Source organism: Numenius arquata, chromosome 7 (assembly GCF_964106895.1).
Source record: "Numenius arquata chromosome 7, bNumArq3.hap1.1, whole genome shotgun sequence".
Taxonomy (NCBI): Eukaryota; Metazoa; Chordata; class Aves; order Charadriiformes; family Scolopacidae; genus Numenius; species Numenius arquata.
The window spans coordinates 10,026,295-10,045,443 of NC_133582.1; positions in this window are offsets into that span (position 1 = coordinate 10,026,295).

The window sequence follows — 19,149 nt, forward strand, 5'->3', positions numbered from 1 at the left end:
TGTTTCTGGTTTTCTACATCATTTTTGAGGGCAGAAGAATTACTGCAGTGAAGACCAGGCAGATTTTCAGTGGACTTATCTGTCTTCAATGTACCAAGGTTCAAGAATAAGACGAGAGGTTTAGTGGTCAATCAATACACAATAAATGCAGACTGGCTGGGTTTGCAGCCAATTTTAGTTATAGATATTTTGGTTGCACCTATTTAAAACAGAGTGCATATTGAAAAAGGGGAGACAATGTATTTTCTTTTGTATAGCTTGATTCATACTGTTCTTTTTCTTTAAAACACTTCATTTTTTCTTTATTTAGATTTTTAAAAACTCAGAAAATAGCTTTTTTTTAAGGATCTAAGAAAATGAATCTCTCTTCTTTTTTTTTTTTTTACTTAAATTGTGGTTGCGGAATTCTAAATTATGTATGTGGTAGAGTGTATGTAGTGAGAAAAGAGCAAATGCCAAATGAAGCCAATGACAGTTTTAAAATTCATGAAAAATCCAAGCTAAAATGAGAAGCATGAACACTATAAATCATTACTTCCTTGCCTCACAGCCAGCTAATCCAAGAATCTGCATCAGTTTTATTTTGCCAGTTGTGTAATCTCACACAGTCCTTGAGCTTTTGGGAATCCAACTAGCGGCTGAGGAGTTAGGTTCTGGTCCACCCTGACTGTACACGGAGCATTCTTCCAAGAGGTAAGGTATAAAAAGATATTTTTTTTTAGACCCTCCTAAGTCATCGTGGAAGAGTGCACTCGCTGTCTGCACGCCCTGAAACTGGTCAACCTTCTATTGGCTTGCTCCATGAGGTAGGGATGCGGTCCCACAGGAACTGGAGATCTGTCTTCCCATTTCCAGATGCATTGTAGGTATATCAGATGGATTTTCTAGCCTCTTTGGGGGATGAAAATATATGGATATCACATATCACCAGGTTTCTGTTCTCACCGTGACAATGTGACTTTTGCAGATAGCCTGCTGTTCCTAACACGTCTCAAAGAGGAGGTGTTTCAGTCTTCAGAGTGAGAAAGAGTTGCCTTTGCCTCATCACTGGCTTTTGACAGTTTTGCTGAACTAGGGCCAATAGTTCCTTAGTTTCTACTTGCTTAAAATCACAACATATCAAGTTGCATTTGTGTGAATAACATGCTTTGGAACGCTTATTAGCAACAACTAAAATTTAATGGTGTAGTTAATGTATCTAATGTTTAAAATTATTTACCAGTCAAAGGATTTCTCTCTTAACCAATAGCAAGGAGTTCTGCTTTGCGAGGTAATTTTAGACTATTTATAGTTATTACTGTTTATGTTATTTCCGTGCTAGACATCACATAGATCTAAATAGGCACACATTGCCTAGATATCGTACCATCTAGGTAATCAGTCTTGCAAAGATTTCTTGTTTAGTCAGATCCCTTAGTCCAGGTGTAGATGTTTAGCACATTAAGAAATAGCTTTTCTCAGACCACACATTTGGCTCGATATTTTGAGATCCATTTCACACTGAGATTGCAATCTTTATCTTGAGCAAATGGAGATCTAATTAAAAATATATTAACTTGTCTTTCAGACAGCCTAGTTTTACTGATTTCTGAAAGTCAACAGCTTTTCAGTTTCATACATCTTAATGGTGGTCTATTACCCTTGATTCATGCAGCTTTCACAGAAATTAATAGGAATTGCTTATACTGAAGAAATTAATTCATATCTCTTTTCTTCTGTGCTAGCAGGATTTTACCAAAATGGAGCAGCTGAAATTAGTGAAGTGCTGCAACTCTTCCATTTTTTTCTAATTTGATTTAGACATTGCGTTGAAGATTTTATTTATAATTTCTATAGAACTATTTTATGGCTCCTATTTCTTCCAGATGAATACAAACTGGAGTTAATACAGATGTTTCCATTTTCTGCAAGTTTTTAAAGGTCCAAGTAGCAGCTCTTTTTTCTCACTTCCCACCCCCCCTATGAATACATCACCTAACTTACACTGAACAGGGTGGATGCGTAACATGAGGTTATATGTAAATCCCTCTTTCACTACAATCTGGTCATGGTGTCTTGACTGTAGTCTGGCTTCTCTTGTTAAGAGAAGACCACTCTAATATAAAGCTGATTGAGCTGTCACTTACACCTCAGTTTGTCCTAGCACTAAGGCGGCATCTATTTAGAGCTGATAACCTGGGGGACCATTTTCAGGTGGAATAAATTAGAGCAGGTAGGGGACCCAGTCCTGCTGAGACCTACACCTGACTAAGAAGCTCTGTGATGACTTTAAAGCTACTTTACACATGATGCTGACCTGCATTAGACATTAAGTCATTACCATTCTATACTGAACCTTTCCCACTATTTATTATTTTCTGAATCTGCTGTTTGTTTTGGTAAAATGTTATCAGAATTGAAAAAAAGTGCTCTTAGAAAGTTCTATAAGAGATGGAAGTCTAATATTTGCTGTGACTAGGTGTAATTCCTAGGTGTAATTCTAGAGGTAGACCAATACTGTGTGAAATCAGAGAATAATCCTGTAGTTTAGCATTTCAGTGCTGTTAAGATGGGTAAGAATTTTCTTACATGCATTTCTGAAATGAAATATGCCTCACCCCAGAATACCGCTTGAGAAATAAGTATTTATTTGCAATAGCACCTACAGTTTTCCTAGGTATGAATAGTGATATGAAGACAAAAACATTAGTCATTGAAGCAGAATTGAAGACTATAGTAAAATTGAATTCTCAGGGATTTCTTGACAGAGTTCTCTGAAAGATTACTGAGTTTCCCAATCTCAAAATGTATGCATTCATTAATTACTTTGGCAAGTGGATTTTCAGGATTGTTTGTTGTCTGTGGTTTCAACTTCACATTTTTTCATAACACTATTTATGGGTAGGTAAAAAGCTGCTGTTAATGCTCATTAAAAAAAAAAAAAAAAAAAAGAAAGAAAAAAAAAAAAAGCCAGAAGTCTGCTATGAAAACAGTGCACATTTGAACAACACATGTAAAGCAAAAGACATGAAATGAAAATAGTGTTGGAAAATCCAAAGCCATCTCTTACTTGGTAAGCAAAGAACTTAGAGGAAACTTATTTACCAGTGGTGAACTCATGAAAAAAGATGACTACCTGACTGCGGAAATGCTTTAATAACTAGATTTAGATGTGGTTAGTGACAAAATCTGGCCCAGTGACAAAATTTGTACACCACTTTGGTAAGCTTAAATGCTAATTGCTTTAAGCATTTACCATTTCTTAGAAATGATTAAGGAGCTGTGATTTCACCCCTGAGCTTTCTGATGAACAAAAATAATACTATACATCTTGTAGTAATGGGAAGTAAGGAAAGAACTGTTGCCTCTGCTAATCCTTTTTGACTAGCAAGTTAGTTACTTTGAGTTTAGAGCTAGAGGCTACAAAGCTTGCCAGGTTCTTGATCAAGTTTTGTTGTAATAGTTGACCATATTTGTCTGAGGTAACAAGCTAACTGTTCAAAATGAATTAAAATTAACTTGGCAGGAGCTAAGAGCTAATTGTATCATCAAAATAGAGCTATTTTGCTACATGCTTACTCTGAAGTTCACAAGGAATGCTTGTTTTGATGCAGGTTGTACCTACAAGATGTTTAAATTATTTTTTTAACATACTTGGCAAATGTGTGAAACTTCTGGCATAAATATTTTAGTTACATAGCCCATTAAAAGCAAGACTTTGCAGATAGGAATCTTAAATCTAGTTAAAAAAAAATTGCAGTAATCATTATTCAGAGGTACTAATGTCATGAGGAATTTAATCAGACATGAACAATGGAAAGCATTTAATGAAAAGGCTATGGTGAGGCCAAACTTTATTGCCATGATAATAAGTGGATGTATCGTAGTTTTTAAAAAAGAAAAAGTTAATTCTTTAGGGAGTGATAATCCACTCTGGCTAACAGCTGTATCTGTTGTAACATAAATGGTGTGGTCATAGATTTAAAATTTAAACAATTAACAGCTATACTTTTGTTACCTCTTTTTCACTGTATGTTCTGGATAGAACAGCCAACATAAAGCCCAAACCAAAACCTTTCCTTCTTCCTTTCTCCAGCTTCCAGAATTGCTAACAGCTCTGAGCTCTGAAATCCAGGTTGTGTACTCCTAGATTTACACATTGTCATTTAACAATAAAAACGTTGGCGTCAGAGCTTAGCTGGCAAATGTGTTAATGGTGCAGAAAATAGAATGGGAAACAGCAGTTCTTAAACAGGTATGCATAAGGACTCTTTAAGGGCTTTAAAAATATTTTACTCAAATTTCTCAGGCACTGTTGGGACTGCTTTTAAGGCTCCCTCTCTTTTTTTCTTCCCCTACAATTACTGTCATAATCATGCTTAAGTGGTTTGTAGGGTTCTTTGGTTTCCAAAGTAGAAGGGGCCAACAGCTGCTCTTTCCTATAACATTCGTTGTTCACTTTAAAAACTCCTTAAAAATGCATTTATTTGTCTACTCACAAATGACTTGTTTTAAACATCTACCATTTGTTTCTTCAGGAAGATGCACTTCTAGAATCTAATATAAATGCTCCCTAGCATTTGTTATGTTTTCTTTTCCTCTTATAAAAATAATTTGCACAGTGGTTACACATGACTTTTTCTCATTTATTCTAAATCGAGCATGTATTCCATTCATTTTGCCCATAGGTAAGGGTAGACTTACAGTTTATTTAATAAATATTATCTGTATCTGACATTTAGAAGTTTGGTAGTATTTAAATGCCATATTACAGTAAACTGTTAAACAGGAGGAAGTTAAAACCATGTATTCAATAGAATTCATCACCTACTTTATGCAGGATTCAAACAGAAATTTCCCTGAGAACATGGGTTAAAAATGGGTAGTACTCTGAGCCATCTTGCTGTGGAATAGCCATCTGATGCTTAAAAGCAAAGTTTATTTTAGGAATAAACTAGTAAATAGGAGAGGTCCTGAAGATTGATATTCTGACGATGGTATAAACAGTTATAGTTCATTCAGAAGTTGCAAATCCACCATCCTGGATCTGTGAATGTTGTAGAGAGCTACCAGAGCAGTGAAATGGAAAAATGAAGTTTGAAAGATTCATCTCCCAAAGGAGAAGAGTGAACTCAGGCCTAGTACAAAAAATAGGAGATGCCAATATATTTTGAATTATTCCTAATAGTAGTAATCTTAAAAAAAGTTAACTCAGCAGTCAAGAATATGGAAGAGCTGGGATCTGAGTTACACTTCCAAACCTGGTTGCTGCTTCTCTTAGAAACCACTGGATAGCACATTAAATGTACAGCATAAGGCAGCGGGGTCCTAGAGAATAGATTTCTGAAATACATCATATAGATCCTCTTCTGTGCAGTCTGAATAGGATGGGTCTTTCTGATAATTTCCTGCCTTTTTACATTATTTTCCTTTTCCTCTAAACATAATACAGTGGGTGGATGTAATCTGTTTTCATTTATAATGGAACAGTAAAAGCAGGACGATAAGGCTATCGTATATCCATTCCTGCATTGCTGTAACTTGACTTAGCCATCAAATACAGTGTGCTCTCCCACCATTCCCCGAGGGAACATGAATGAGCATTTTGTTTTGGAAGATTTTTTGCGTTTATTTTCAATTTTCATATTCCTATATGTGTTAAGAAAGCAAGGTCATGGGAATTAACCCTGCATTGAGTGTGGAAACAGGCAGGCAGAGTAATGAGGCAAATTTTGCTCCTACATCCAGAGGTAGATTTGGGAATGTTACTTCTGGAAATCTCTGAAACTCCTGCACTTATTTTTGCCATTCCAAGCCCATTTCATAGAATCATAGAATAATTTGGATTGGAAGGGACCTTGAAAGATCATTTAGTCCAAACCCCCTGCAATGAGCAGTGACATCTTCAACTAGATCAGGTTGCTCAGAGCCCCGTCCAACCTGACCTTGAATGTTTCCAGGGATGGGGCATCTACCATCTCTCTGGGCAACCTGTTCTTGTGTGTCACCACTCTCATTGTAAAAAATTTCTTCCTTCTATCTAGTCTAAATCTACCCTCTTTTAGTTTAAAGCCATGTAGGGATGAGGGATACTGGAACTTGGCTAGTATAGACAGAGCTCCAGCAATGTTTTTGGACAGTTTGGCAATGGGCAGTAAAAAGCATGGTAGACTTGGATCCACTCTGTCTTCTTTCTTTGCTGGTAATTGGAATGTAAGTGATGAAGTTTGAGATTCATGGGAGACTGAAAGAGAGGAAGGGACAGGAGGGGAGAGAATAACAAGATCTGCAAAAGACTGTAGACAAAACCAGGAGGGCTGAAATAGTCAGAGCGATAGGAGAATGCACACACATTAAAATGGAGGAGAAAAAAGAGGGCTACAAATAAGATGAAACAGTACATGAATCCTTCCAACTTCCCTTTAGTAGCACCTTTTCTTCTGTATGAACAGCATTTGACAAGAATTAATACTGAAATCAATAGGGATTACTTGCAGAGTCAGGTACTACTCAGTGTGACTAACGATAGCAGAATCAGACCTTGCTTTCTAAAACAGAAAATAAGATGAATGTGAAAGATGAAAATATATCAACTGGGCTATGCAGCAAGGGAACCTCAGAAGTCCGTGTAGGCTGCACAAGTCAATTGATCAGCATATTCCATATTAACTGCCAGTCTGTGGTATATCCTGCTTCCAATTACTATTATTTTTGATGGTTGCAAAATCATTGAGTTAGCTTAGGTTTTTTGTAACACAGGGAAAGCTGGGTGTCCCAAAATTTCTAAGAAAGTTGGTAAAAGCTAGATTCTTGAAACACATTTAAAACTTTACCTTTAAGTTTTGTATTTTTAAAAAAATCTTCTGAAACTGTTACACAGTCATATTTTTTCTAGCTGTATTGTCTTCGTGAGAACAATCTTAGAAGAGCCAACAAATGCAAGTGAATGGTCAGTTCACTTCTTTCGCTACTTAGGACTTACTACAGAAATTTTGCTTGGGTTTTATGGATGAGGATTTCCATTTCTAAGCACATTTCTCTGAACTTTGTTGCTTTATTTCTTTGTTAAGTATTCTGTCATTGTGGTAGGTGGTAGTTACATTTGAAGACGTGTCTCTTACTTTATATTTGAAATATTCCTAGTGTGTCATATTCTGGCTTGAGCTTTGCCAATTTCTTACAGAAATAATTTCTTTCAATGGTGTAATAATAGTGTATAGTTTATATGGTACACTGGTATGTCTGCATTCATCTACTAGTTTGTGTAATAGGTGGAATGATTTATATCCACATATTGCAATTTTATGTAAACGTAAAGCAGAAGACGTTCTCTAGGAGCACACCTAGTCCACTGCAGCTGGTCAATGGGACCAGGCTGAAACGAGCACATTTTATCCACCACTCGAAAATGTCCTCAGCCCCGATTGTTTGGCCCTGCAGATCCACTCCCACTGTGCAGTTCTAATTGATGATGTAGATATAGTCCCTGTGTATGAAAAGAGAAAGGGAGAAAATACTCAAAAACCTGCTGTTTCCAGGATCAGGATCGGTTTAATTTCAGAGAAGGATTCCAACAGCTCTTTATGGAAGATTTCTCTAGAATATAGTAAAATATTATAATATCCAATAGAATTTCAGAAAGTGAGCTATCTTTGCTATAGAATCCCTTAGGATGGTTCAAAAGCCTGTAGGAAGTATATCATTTTCTCAAATTATGTAAATTATTTCAGAGTAATTTCTATAGGAAATAACTGGTGGTATCCTTATTAAATCCTTCAGGACTTTTCCATAAGGGAGGGATTTCAGTACTTGGGAGATGAAGCTATAGCATTTTATTAACTCTGCTGAGTTTATGCACCTAATACTTAAGCAGATTAATAATGTGTGTGGCAGAGATCTTGGGGCAACTTCACAGGGCCAGTAAGAATAATAGTTAGCTAGTAATACAGCCACAGCATTGAGCCTTTAATTATAAATCATTTATTATGGTAAAATGTACAAAGACTGCTTGTGATGATAGTGATTCTTACCCACAAAGACATTTTCATTTTATTCCTTTTGTCCCATATTTGGGTTTCAGAACAGAAACCAGTAGGAAAACATTGTAAACTGTCCAGTTCAGAGTTCAAATCTTCAACTATTTTTTTGTAGTCCTTGAACTAATGTGAAGAACTTGTCAGAGAAATAAGACCACAAATTATCTACCAGTATCCACATAAAAGAGTGTCATTGAGAGCTTAGACTTTTGTTGTTGTTGTTGTTATTCATAGGGATCAAAAATAAACCTTAAAAAACAGTCACTTTCATACAACCTGTTACACTGACTCCCTAATGTCTAGTTATTTGGGGACATCTGCCTGACGAACTCCTTTTGTCTACTTCCACATGCAAACTGGAGTGTGCATTGGGGTTTAGACATTAGAATGGCTTTGCCACTTGGATATGGCACCCGATAGCAGCATGAAATGTTGAGCAAGCACCAGATACTTAATACTTTTCGTTTAATGAACTGTTTCTTTATTATTTTGCAAAGCCTGCATAAGACGGTTTTATGGTTTAAAAAGTGCCCTGCATCCTTCTTCATAGGAAGGGGACCTCATTTAGATTAACCTGTGACTTCAACAGCAGGTGGTAGAAAGAACCAACTGCTTCAATTACTGCTTTTGCGCATGACTTTCATGTGTTGCTAAGATTATCAGAGGAACCTGATTACATCCCCTTAGACACTATTGTTGGCACAATGATTAAGCTGTTATTTTTTTCTTTTTTTTTTTTTTTCTTTCTTTTTTAAACTGGAAACCTAAAGAGCTTTTTGGCATGAAGCAAAAGCACTGTGTATAGAGATCAGTAAGATAGTGAGTATCATTGCCCTGTAGCTTATCTCCACATATACAGCTCCCTGGTGGATCCCTATGATAAACATTATTGGAACAATTAGCTGCTACTGACATAGAATCCAGACACAATGGCAATGGCCAGCAGCACCGAGCCAAATATCATGGAGCCAAAACCCATAAAAAAGCAACACCAAGCTACTCTCCCCATTCAACTGCTGTCATAAAACCCTCCCAGTGCTATGTTTGCATAGCTGGCTTCACCGATATGGCACCGAAACACAAAAGGAGAAGCTGCAGCACTTGTCTTTGTTTAGCTGAAATTACAAGTCATTGAATTAGTATGTCATCTTTATTGCGCTGTCATGCAGCGGAGGTGAGGAAGGCTCTCTGTAATGGATGGAAGAGTTTGATGGCCTAAAAGACAGGCTCACAGATGGTTGTCGATATAAAACAGTTTGCCCTTTTTTTAAAAAAGGAAGGGGAAAAAAAAAAGGCTGAATGGAATAGGTCTCTGCTGATCTGAGTAGCTGTAACTAACAATATTTATGTAAGGCTGATCTTGGAGGATTCTAGGGCTAGAAGGTGAACCAAGAGTTTGTCTAAAGATTAGGACTCAGAAATGCATGCTAAGCCATTTAAAAAAATTTAAATATCAGTGAGGCAGCATGACCCGAAAGGTGAAGCGGGAAAGGTCTCGCTTGGAGGAAGCTGTTGCCACTACCCTTGGGCGGGGGAAGGTACCCTTGTGTGATTCTGCAGCAGCAGCAGAATTCTCATCAGCAGAATCAACGGAGATGCAAAGCAAACTCGGGAGAAGAAGAAATGATTTGTACATGTTAAGGAGCACTGTGATAGTCTCTTTCCTCCTTTGTTTAAACAGAAGGCAGGAAAAAGGGATTGCCAATCAAAGTTTGCTATTACAGCCTAAGATGGATGCTAAACTGTGCATAAACTCTTTTCTACCTGAAACACAAGACCACCACTTATCCAGTGCATTTTCCCATGCATTTTTCTCAAACTGCAGCTACAGTCGCATCTGAAAAAGCATTTTAAGATTAAACATGACCCAATTTACTGAAGTCCTTTTCTTTTTTTAAATTATCCTTGGCAGTCTGGTTTTGTACAAATGCACCATTCATTTCAGCCAGGTCAGTCTTTTCAAGAAGCATGAAGGAAAGGCTATTCAAGCCCTTGCTGAAGTTGTCCAGCATCTCCATTACAAGGTTGCCAGTACTTTGAATTAAACACCCACATATTTTCTGCTCTTCCCCTTCCCCCCCACCAGTTTCCTTGCCTTGTGCTATTGCTTCTTCCTTCCTCCTTGGGACAGCAAAAGGCCACCAAAGCCTGTCCTCAGGGCTCTCCCTATAAAGGTAAGCAGATATAAAAGCTATGCCGAAGGAGAACGAGGCAGGACTAGCACTTTGGAGGAATTTGAGATACAGGATCAGGACATGACAGGAGAAAGCATTTTGATAATAGGTGCCTTAAGTGGGATCTGACACTTCTCAGGAGAAGATGTTTTTGGTTTCACATTCCCTGAAATAAATATCTCTGGGAAGGAAAAGTGAGTAATTTGGAAACCACCTTGATACTTCAGGAAATTTTTGAATATTCTGTTGCACATAATAGTGCAACAAGTTCAAAATCAGTGCCCATATAAAGTCTTACAAATGTCTTTTTAGCTTCAGCCAGACATCATGAATTTTAATTAATTGGTTTGGCATGTTTTATTTAAAGGTTTGTTTTTTTACACAGATAGTGCACAGCACATTCAAATTTCAAGACATTTGCATGTATGTTCTTGAAATTCTATCACAGATCACCTAATATTTTTATTTATTTATTTATTTATTTACTTTGGACTGTCTGACCGAGCAAAATCTAAAATAAAGATAAAACAAATGACGACAGAGACTGTAATTTTTAATTCTTTATTTGTTTTTTGCCTTTTAATGCTGTTTAATATACCTATCAAAAAGTACTCCATATTATACAATCCAGAATTAAGACATATGAATATCATCTATAAAAATTCCTCTGAGATATAATCTTCTGTTTCAATTGAGAAATCCATCCAATATCAATGACCTTTCCATTTAGGGAATACTTAATGTGGTTAACTGGATATGATATACTTTGGGAATGCTTTTTATTGCATACATTTGAATTAAGAGATACACCTTGTAGAGAGAAAATGATGAAACAGCACTCTATTGAGGGTTAAAGATGAATGATGGCCTTTAAGACATTTGTTTTGGTTAAACACAAAGTAAGAGTCACTGTCATATTCAGGCCCACAGTGTTATTAAGGCATAAGAGATGAGGACTGAATTCAGTCTCGCTTAAATCAATGGGAATTTCGCCTGCTACTGCTGCAGCTGAATTTGAATCATTATGGTTAAATGGGCTCTTTTTTAATCATAAAATGCTTTGAGTCATAACAATATGTATTAATCCTTCTCATTAATTCTTAGAGGCTTGTGTACCAGGCCACTTCAGATAGTGTAGCTCTTCTGGAAAACAAAGAAAAGCTGGGTGTATTTTGAGAACAGATTTTAAAAATGCTCAGGTCTTGTATTTTTTTCTTTGCTATTATAAGCAGTGAGTAGGTATATTCCAGCTGTATCACAGGAGTTTTGGAGTCTTCTGAATTTACATTTCTCAGGTTCTTTTTGCTGTTGTTTTTCCTTTGTTTATGGTTTTGTGGGAATATTTGGAATATCACCTATGGGAAAGCTGAAGCAAACAAATAAGTTTTTCTGAGTCTGCCTTCTCATCAGTCAAATTTGTGTGTAATTTGATCTCTTTTTGGTAACTAGTCATACCAATAAACAGAGATGCCTGGAGTTGTGAATGGGACAAATCTGCTTGCATACCATTAACTGAATTATTGCATTAGCTTTTTTTTTTTTGCACTAGTTCTTGCCTCTCCTCCCACTCTGACATCTTTTTCCTACAGCATTAATGTCACATTTCCTTTGTAGCTCTGCCCCTTCCCTTGGCTATGCTTTGCTTCTTTTACAACCTTTGCCCTTGTCTCTGCTACCTGCCTTGCCAGGGAGTAACACTCTGCTGGGACAGACTGTCAGTGATGTATGTAAAGCCCTAATTTATGCCTCCTTTTAAGATAAGCCCCAAATACGTGGATTGGCACGAGATAACAATTAAAAACTTTAGAAAAATCCAGAAAAAAAACTGAATCCAGAAGTGACTTGCTGTTGGTGACTCAGTTTTCTGCTAAGAAATGCCTCATTCTGAGCATACTTTTGCTACCGAAATTTTACTGGCATCATACTGCTTCAGAATCAAACTCCTCTTTGAGCACACTTTACCTCAATAAACTCTGTTACCTTTTGAACCTGATTGTTTAAGTTTATATTGTGGCCCTAAGAAGTAATGGAATAGACTGAGCAAATACCTTTCTCTTTCCTTTGGTAGTGATATTTGGTGATCTTTCAAGTAACTAATTAAATTATTACAAGAAATAATGTTAGATTTACCTAAACACATCTGTATCATTCAATAAAATCTTTTCTGAACTTTGTTTACATAACACAGTTAAAACTCACCTACTAGATCTTTTGTTGTTTGGATCAGACACAGTATGATTAGCCAGTTGCTTTCTGTATCCTGTGCTTCTTTAATCTGACTTTTGTTTGCTGGATTTTATTCTTAGTGCTAGAACTATTCCTAAGCAAACTTCCAAAATTATTTGTCTACTGGAATGCACTGTGAAATTTACTGGTTTTTTTCTATTTGAGATCAGCTGAACCCCGGTTTTACAGGTTAGCAGATTTTACTTATAAAGCTGACCTTGAGTTTTATGTGAAGGATTTAGTTTTGATTCAATAATTTCTTACATTATGTATGTTTTAGTGGCATTCAATCCTTAAATTTTACTGTTGTTTCCTACCCGTCATTCACCTGGAATATTTCCAGGGCTTGCAATGCAGAGCACTGTTTGTTCCCGTCTGTCTGCTTCTACCTGAAGGTGGTCACACACGAGGGACTGATTCTGGGAGCGCAGGCACTTCTGCGCCGTATTTTTGAACAGCAGCCAGACATCTCCCTGCTAAATTCTGAACTTGAAGTTGGCAGTTCCAGGGTTTTTATAGGGATGATGACTTGATCCAACAAATTAGCTGTCTGATATATACCAGACTTAAAATATTTAGGTTTAATGCAGTATGCTTGGATTTCAGCCTAAACTTTGTGCCCATTTCCAGAAGTGGGATCTGCCCTCAAGATTTACCACCCACTACAGCTATGTTAAGCTTCCATCACTAAGTTTAGTCGAAAAAACACCCAAAGTTTTGGTCAACTCAACATACTTTCTGCCTGTATAATAATGCTCACAGTATATATGGACATTTTTCCAGCTTTATTTACCTTTTCCTGTGTCTTTAAGAAAATACTAACAGAGCAAATCTTATGCTAAATCAGTCTATATCTTGCAGTATGTGAGCAGATGACATAGATGTCCAAGGATGTGATAGGGATCAGCTCACACACTTTTCAGCTGAGCATATGTGTAAAAACAAAAACAAACCTTACTTTTTTTCTTAGAAAGCACCACGTATTTCAGGCAGTTAGGCAGTAACAGATGTTGGAGACTCAGTAGGAAGCTAGATGTATGCTGGGATGTCACTCAACTCCCCTTAACAAGCTGCTGTGTTGGAGAACCAGTCTCCATATAGGCTCTGCTTAGTGTCTCAGAAATAAGATGACACTAAAATAACCAGCTTCCCATGAATACCAAGTCTCTCTTTTAAAGAATATACTACTCGGGGGCTGTGAGGGGAGGAGGGTGTGTGTGTGTGGAGAGACTGTATATATAACTTTGCCTGCAAAGGTATTGCATGAGGGAAAGACTCATGCATTTTTGTTTTAATTTAAGTAATTTTAATTTTGGATAGTGGCAGGATTACGTTTGTTATAGAAGTATGTAATTGAGAATTGTTATGAAATACGATCCCTCCACATTTCTGATTGACGTAGCTTCAGGTAACATGCTGTGCCATGTCAATAAAAATCTACCTAGCATTAAATAACTGCATTTGAAGACGGATATTCTCCATATTTGAAAAGCTGGTACAAGCATATTAATTCACTCTAAGACCAGAGAAAGACGTACCACTTGCTTCTGATGCAGGAGTAAAGCAGCAATTACAACAAAGTACCGTACCAATTATAGAAACTGCAAATATAATATTAAACCGAGCCGGATGATATGGTATAAGCCAGGCCAAAGCAAGGAGGATGCATATGACATGAACAAATCTTATTGTCAATACAAAAGATGCTTTCATGCCTGGTATGGTAATGAGTAAGGTCATATCTGGCCACATCAAAGTAGCCTGAAGAGTATAATTGACAGATATCTATCCAGCTTCAAGAGACCGAGCGCAGTGACACTTGGGGACTCAGAGGCATCCGAGTACTGAGGGTCGTACAAGGACTTTGACAGTCTGAGAGAGATGCAGGACTCTGGAAATGTGAGCATCATATTTTCCGATTTTCTTTCAGTGACTTCAATTGTTTGGACCTCTCTCTGCCACTGGGGAGTCTGGATAGGTGTTTTTGAACAGTTTAGCTTTGATTTTGCCATGGTATTTTCTTGTTTTTCAAATAAACATTGATTTATTGAAGGCACTTTTGGATCTTAAGGCTGTTTGGGGGAATATTTACTACAGTCTGGTCCTGGGGACAAGGGAAACAAACTTCTTACCTTAGGCAAAAGGCAGAAGAGAGGGCCGACAGTACCTGACCTGGGGCATTTTGTCACAGGTGCTGAAGGTGTCACCAAAAGGCTGACTGAAGTCAGTGACACGCAAGAGGAAGTCTGGGGGACCACAAGGGATGACAAGATTAAGGATCTTATGGTTATCAGCCACAGACCTCTTCCCTCAGTAATCACAAAGGTGTCAGCAGTCCTGGTGTGGGATGACGGGGAAAGTCACTAAGAGTTTGTTGGGATGAGAGAGATGGCTTTAGTCTGCAAACCTCTACAACCCCTGATGCAGCAGGATAACTAGCAGAGCCCAAATGTTTTTCTTCTTTTTTTTTTTTTGTTTTAATTTTTTTCCCCCGCAGTTGCCAATATTTTAAAAGACATTTCCAAAAGTAATGGGGAGTGGGTGTTAGAGAGTGGTATTTGCTTTATAGTCAGCTTTACATATAACAAATGAGCATACCATTTCTCCTGGGAAATAAGTAAATTGTATTGAAATTGAAACAGTGGCAGAAAAGGAGTAAGTGGTTTGACTTGAACCACAGAGGGAGATTACAAGAGAACAGAGATTAAAATGCAGAAACCCTTACATCATGCCAGAGCTTTGTGTTCTGCACCTCCCTCTCTCACTGCATGGAATTGCTGCTGCTTTCTTCTGGGGCAAACCAAGCCGCTTCTGGAAAAATGGAGACTGTGAGCAAATCATGAAACATCACAGTCCCATATTTTTGGACCCAGGGGATAGGAGTTTCTTTTGGTTTGGTTTGAGTTTTAAAGATATTTTCTTATTCTTTATTTTTATTGATAAATATTCTTCACTCAAATAGAGTATTTTCTCAGAACTCTGTCTGAGACTTTAAATTCCTACACCCACTTAGTATTTTTCCACTCATCATATACAAAAAAATCCTCACCCAGTGTCCCTTTACCCACTACTATTTACAGCTTAATTGTAGGTGATACACTGGCTGAGTAATAAACTGATATGGAATGAATTGGTCACACAATTATTGTGCGCTTATTCAGAAAACGTTTGTTCTAATTTATTATTGATTGATATCCAGTGAATTCTTTTTCACTAGCTAATACTTTATTGTTCTCTATCAAGCTGTAGCATGTTCCGTACAATCACATTGATTAAAAAATGAGAAGGATGTCAAAAGATTCCTGAATAAAATATTCCCATTAGATCTGACTAGGGGATTTAGCTAAATTCTAGATGTCAGGTGTTATGATTTTCAGAAGATAATTATGTGTTTATTAAATGTTGATACTTTGTAAAGCTCTAACTGAAACAACTCATGTTTTATGAGGTGCTTTGTTTATGTAAACAAAGGCCACAGGGAAATTATAGTTAAATGTAAGGATTTTTCTTGTTTTGGGATAGTAATATATATTGAGTGTTATAAAATGAAAGTTTGAACCAAAACTTTTAAAAAGTGGAATTTATTCTGGTAAGTTTAAACATTTTTTTTAAACTGCCAAATTTTCCCAATTTTTTTATATTCGACAAACTCACTGAATAATTTAGGAACTAAGTAAATGAGATGGACTGGTTTAATCTAGAATTTTAAAATAAAAATATTTAAAAAAAAAAAGACTAAAACTGTCTACCTTTATGCATAAGCTGTTCATACAGGCTTGTAGACCATGATTAGATTCTGCAATGCCATTTTCATTACAGATGTAAGTGCTCAACATTATTCTCAAAACGACATTACTTTAAAATATAATGATATTGTGTGATAATGAGTTCTAAAGGTGCAAATTACAGTACTACAAAAAGTAGATGTATCTGAAAAATCATCATGTTAATTTTTGCTTTTCAGAGCCATTGAGTGTCCCGTTCATTCTTTTATTCTGAACAAGTGTAAATAAAGTTCCCTATTTGCCTTCCCAGCAGCATTCAGAATTTTCTGCGAGTTTAATCTGTTCCCATCCAGTAAGAGTCAGATTCTTGCATGTCTTTTCACACAGTCTTTGCATCCCTTTTCTATTGTAGAGCGCTGAATATCTCCCCCTCTGCCCCGAGTCCCTTCACTGCACTGTTCTTTGCCCAGGAATGGTTGGGACTAAAAACAATACTCCCCTTGAGGGTGTAAACTGATTTATGAAATGGGATAAGAATGAAAATTAACAGTGAAACGCTATAAAACACCCACATTATTAATTATTATTATTACTGTTAATTTACCATTTTCACAGTTATTTCCTGTCTTTGCACTTATACATACATTTACCTTGAGCTTTTTAGATAATGCCTTAGGCTTTATCTTAAGTGCCTACAGCTAATTTAGAATGTGGGAAAATACACATTTTCATCCATGATCTTTGAGATCTTCAGAAAAATATCCCAAATGGGTACATCATTGCAGTGATAGGTGACATGAGCCAACGGTTAAGCCAACAACCTCTGGTAAACAAATAAACCTAACTGTTAAACAATGCAAAAAATGTAAAAACTGTGTCAGCTGAGTGACTTATTCAGCAGCCTTGGGGCAAGGGAGTAGGTCTGACTCCAAGCTGTGTCCTGCGTTGAACTGGAAGGTTGCACACCTTCTCAGGGTGATGGCTGGCTAGAAATGGACCTTGAGGATCAGCTCAAGGGGTTCTCCTGCTCCTTCCCATGTCTGCTGAAGGACATCATTCACATTCTACCACCACCTTGCACCCTTGGTGCACAAAAGCCTTGTGCACACTGGTACTTGAATTTGACAGCCTCATTGCCAAAGGGTCACACACATTTTTAATACACTGTTTGACTGCAGTTGTTCTTAGAAAGCCAGGTAAAAGTTCATCTTGCTACTACAGAAGTTCTTGTACTTGATTTCTTATTTTTTTTAGTACAAATGGAAGCTGCTATGTAGCAATCACCTCATCCAGAAGGACTGAATTAATATTCTAGTAACACTTGAAGTAATTTTACACCTCTCCAAAACTGTTTTGTGAGGGGTGGGGGGTTTTGGGAAAGAGAAACTCTTTCGTAAAAACCTCCACATAAGAAACATATACAGGTTTTCACACCTTGCAGAGGAAAATTAGAATCCGGTTGGTGTCCAGAATGAAGATGAGATGCTCTTTTTCACTCATGTTAATGCAGATGATAATTCCCTGCAACCTACTTGCAAGGGACAAAGGTATGAATAGTTCTACAGTCATCTTCTTTCACCCCTTGTTTTATTCTGAGTCTTAATTTTAAAGACAGAGGCTAGTTTATTCTGTAGAAATAAGTGGGAATGTTAGAGAAGGCTAAATATCGTCATAAACCAAAACATTATGATACCAGAAACCCTTAGGAGCAACACTAATGCTTTTAAATGAAGGTTTTATTTGTCTCTGAGCTGCAAAAGGAAGTCACTAATGAGATGTCATTTACATTCTAACACCTGTTAAATGGCACTTTTCTCTTTCCCCAAAGAGAGAGATGTTTATGAATGTTTGCAGTTTTCTGAGTGTATCTACAAGAATTATATTTTCATAAACAATGCTGTATATTTTTCCTGTATATACTTTAGTTACTCCAGAACAATATAAAGAAATATCAGGAGCTTTTTTTGTTTTATTAGATTTATTTGTCTTTGTTGTATAAATCTAACAACAAATGTCTAGCTTACAAAGAAATCTCATTAATCAGGATTTAACACAATTGCGTATTTAGGATGTGATTTGCAGCAGTTACAGTGCAAGAACTGTATGTAATTATACCTCCATTTAAATGAAAATTAAAAGCTTGTGTTGTAGCAGGGTACACATGTTGAATATATTGCTTTATAGAATAAGTCCTCCAAAGCAAAACGCCTGAAAATCAAGTTTCAGTTGGTTCTGTCAGGGAACTGTTGTATGGTGTGACTTTTAAGATTGGGGCTTGCATTAAGACTGACCAGAGGGAAAGATGGGAAATTATGGGAAAGCAAATGATCTATAACAATACAAGTTGATATGCTTCTGGTAGATAAGCATAATGCAAGTTTCTTTCAATCATTTCTAAAGTAGTTTGGTGTATAAATTAACTCATTCAGTTAATATAAAAAAGCAGAATCCACAGAGGCCTGTGCTGGAAATAAGTTCTGCAGAGGAATTTGAAGAAGGAATTAAATTAGTATTAGAATTAGAATTAAGTAAGCGAATATTAGGGAGCCAGTGCACTAAGCACTATGAACAACTTTAGCAGGTGCCCCTGTGGACCATGTCTCTCACCCTTGAAGTATGGGATTGATTTGGGGGTCTTTGTTTCCCAGTCCCCATCCCATCACCTGCAGTTTGCGCATCTGCTGCTTGTCTTCTGGATGGGGTTCCTCAGGCACCACTCGCAGCTGCGTGGCACATCTGAAATCTTGTGAAGGGAAGATGGCTCTGAGCACAGCCTTGGCATGAGGTCCTCTCCGTTGGCCCAGGGCCATTTCATCCATTTGGTTTCCCTGTCCAGCTCAAAGGCAGTACAACCCCAACACACACCAAAGGATGGCAGAAGGGGATAAAATAGCTGAAATGGCTGGTGCTTTCCTAAACTGAGCCATCTCAGCTTGGTGGGGTGTGGTGCCATTCTGGAAGCCAATGCCAGAGCTAACAGGAGAGATGGAAATAACATTTAGATCTTCT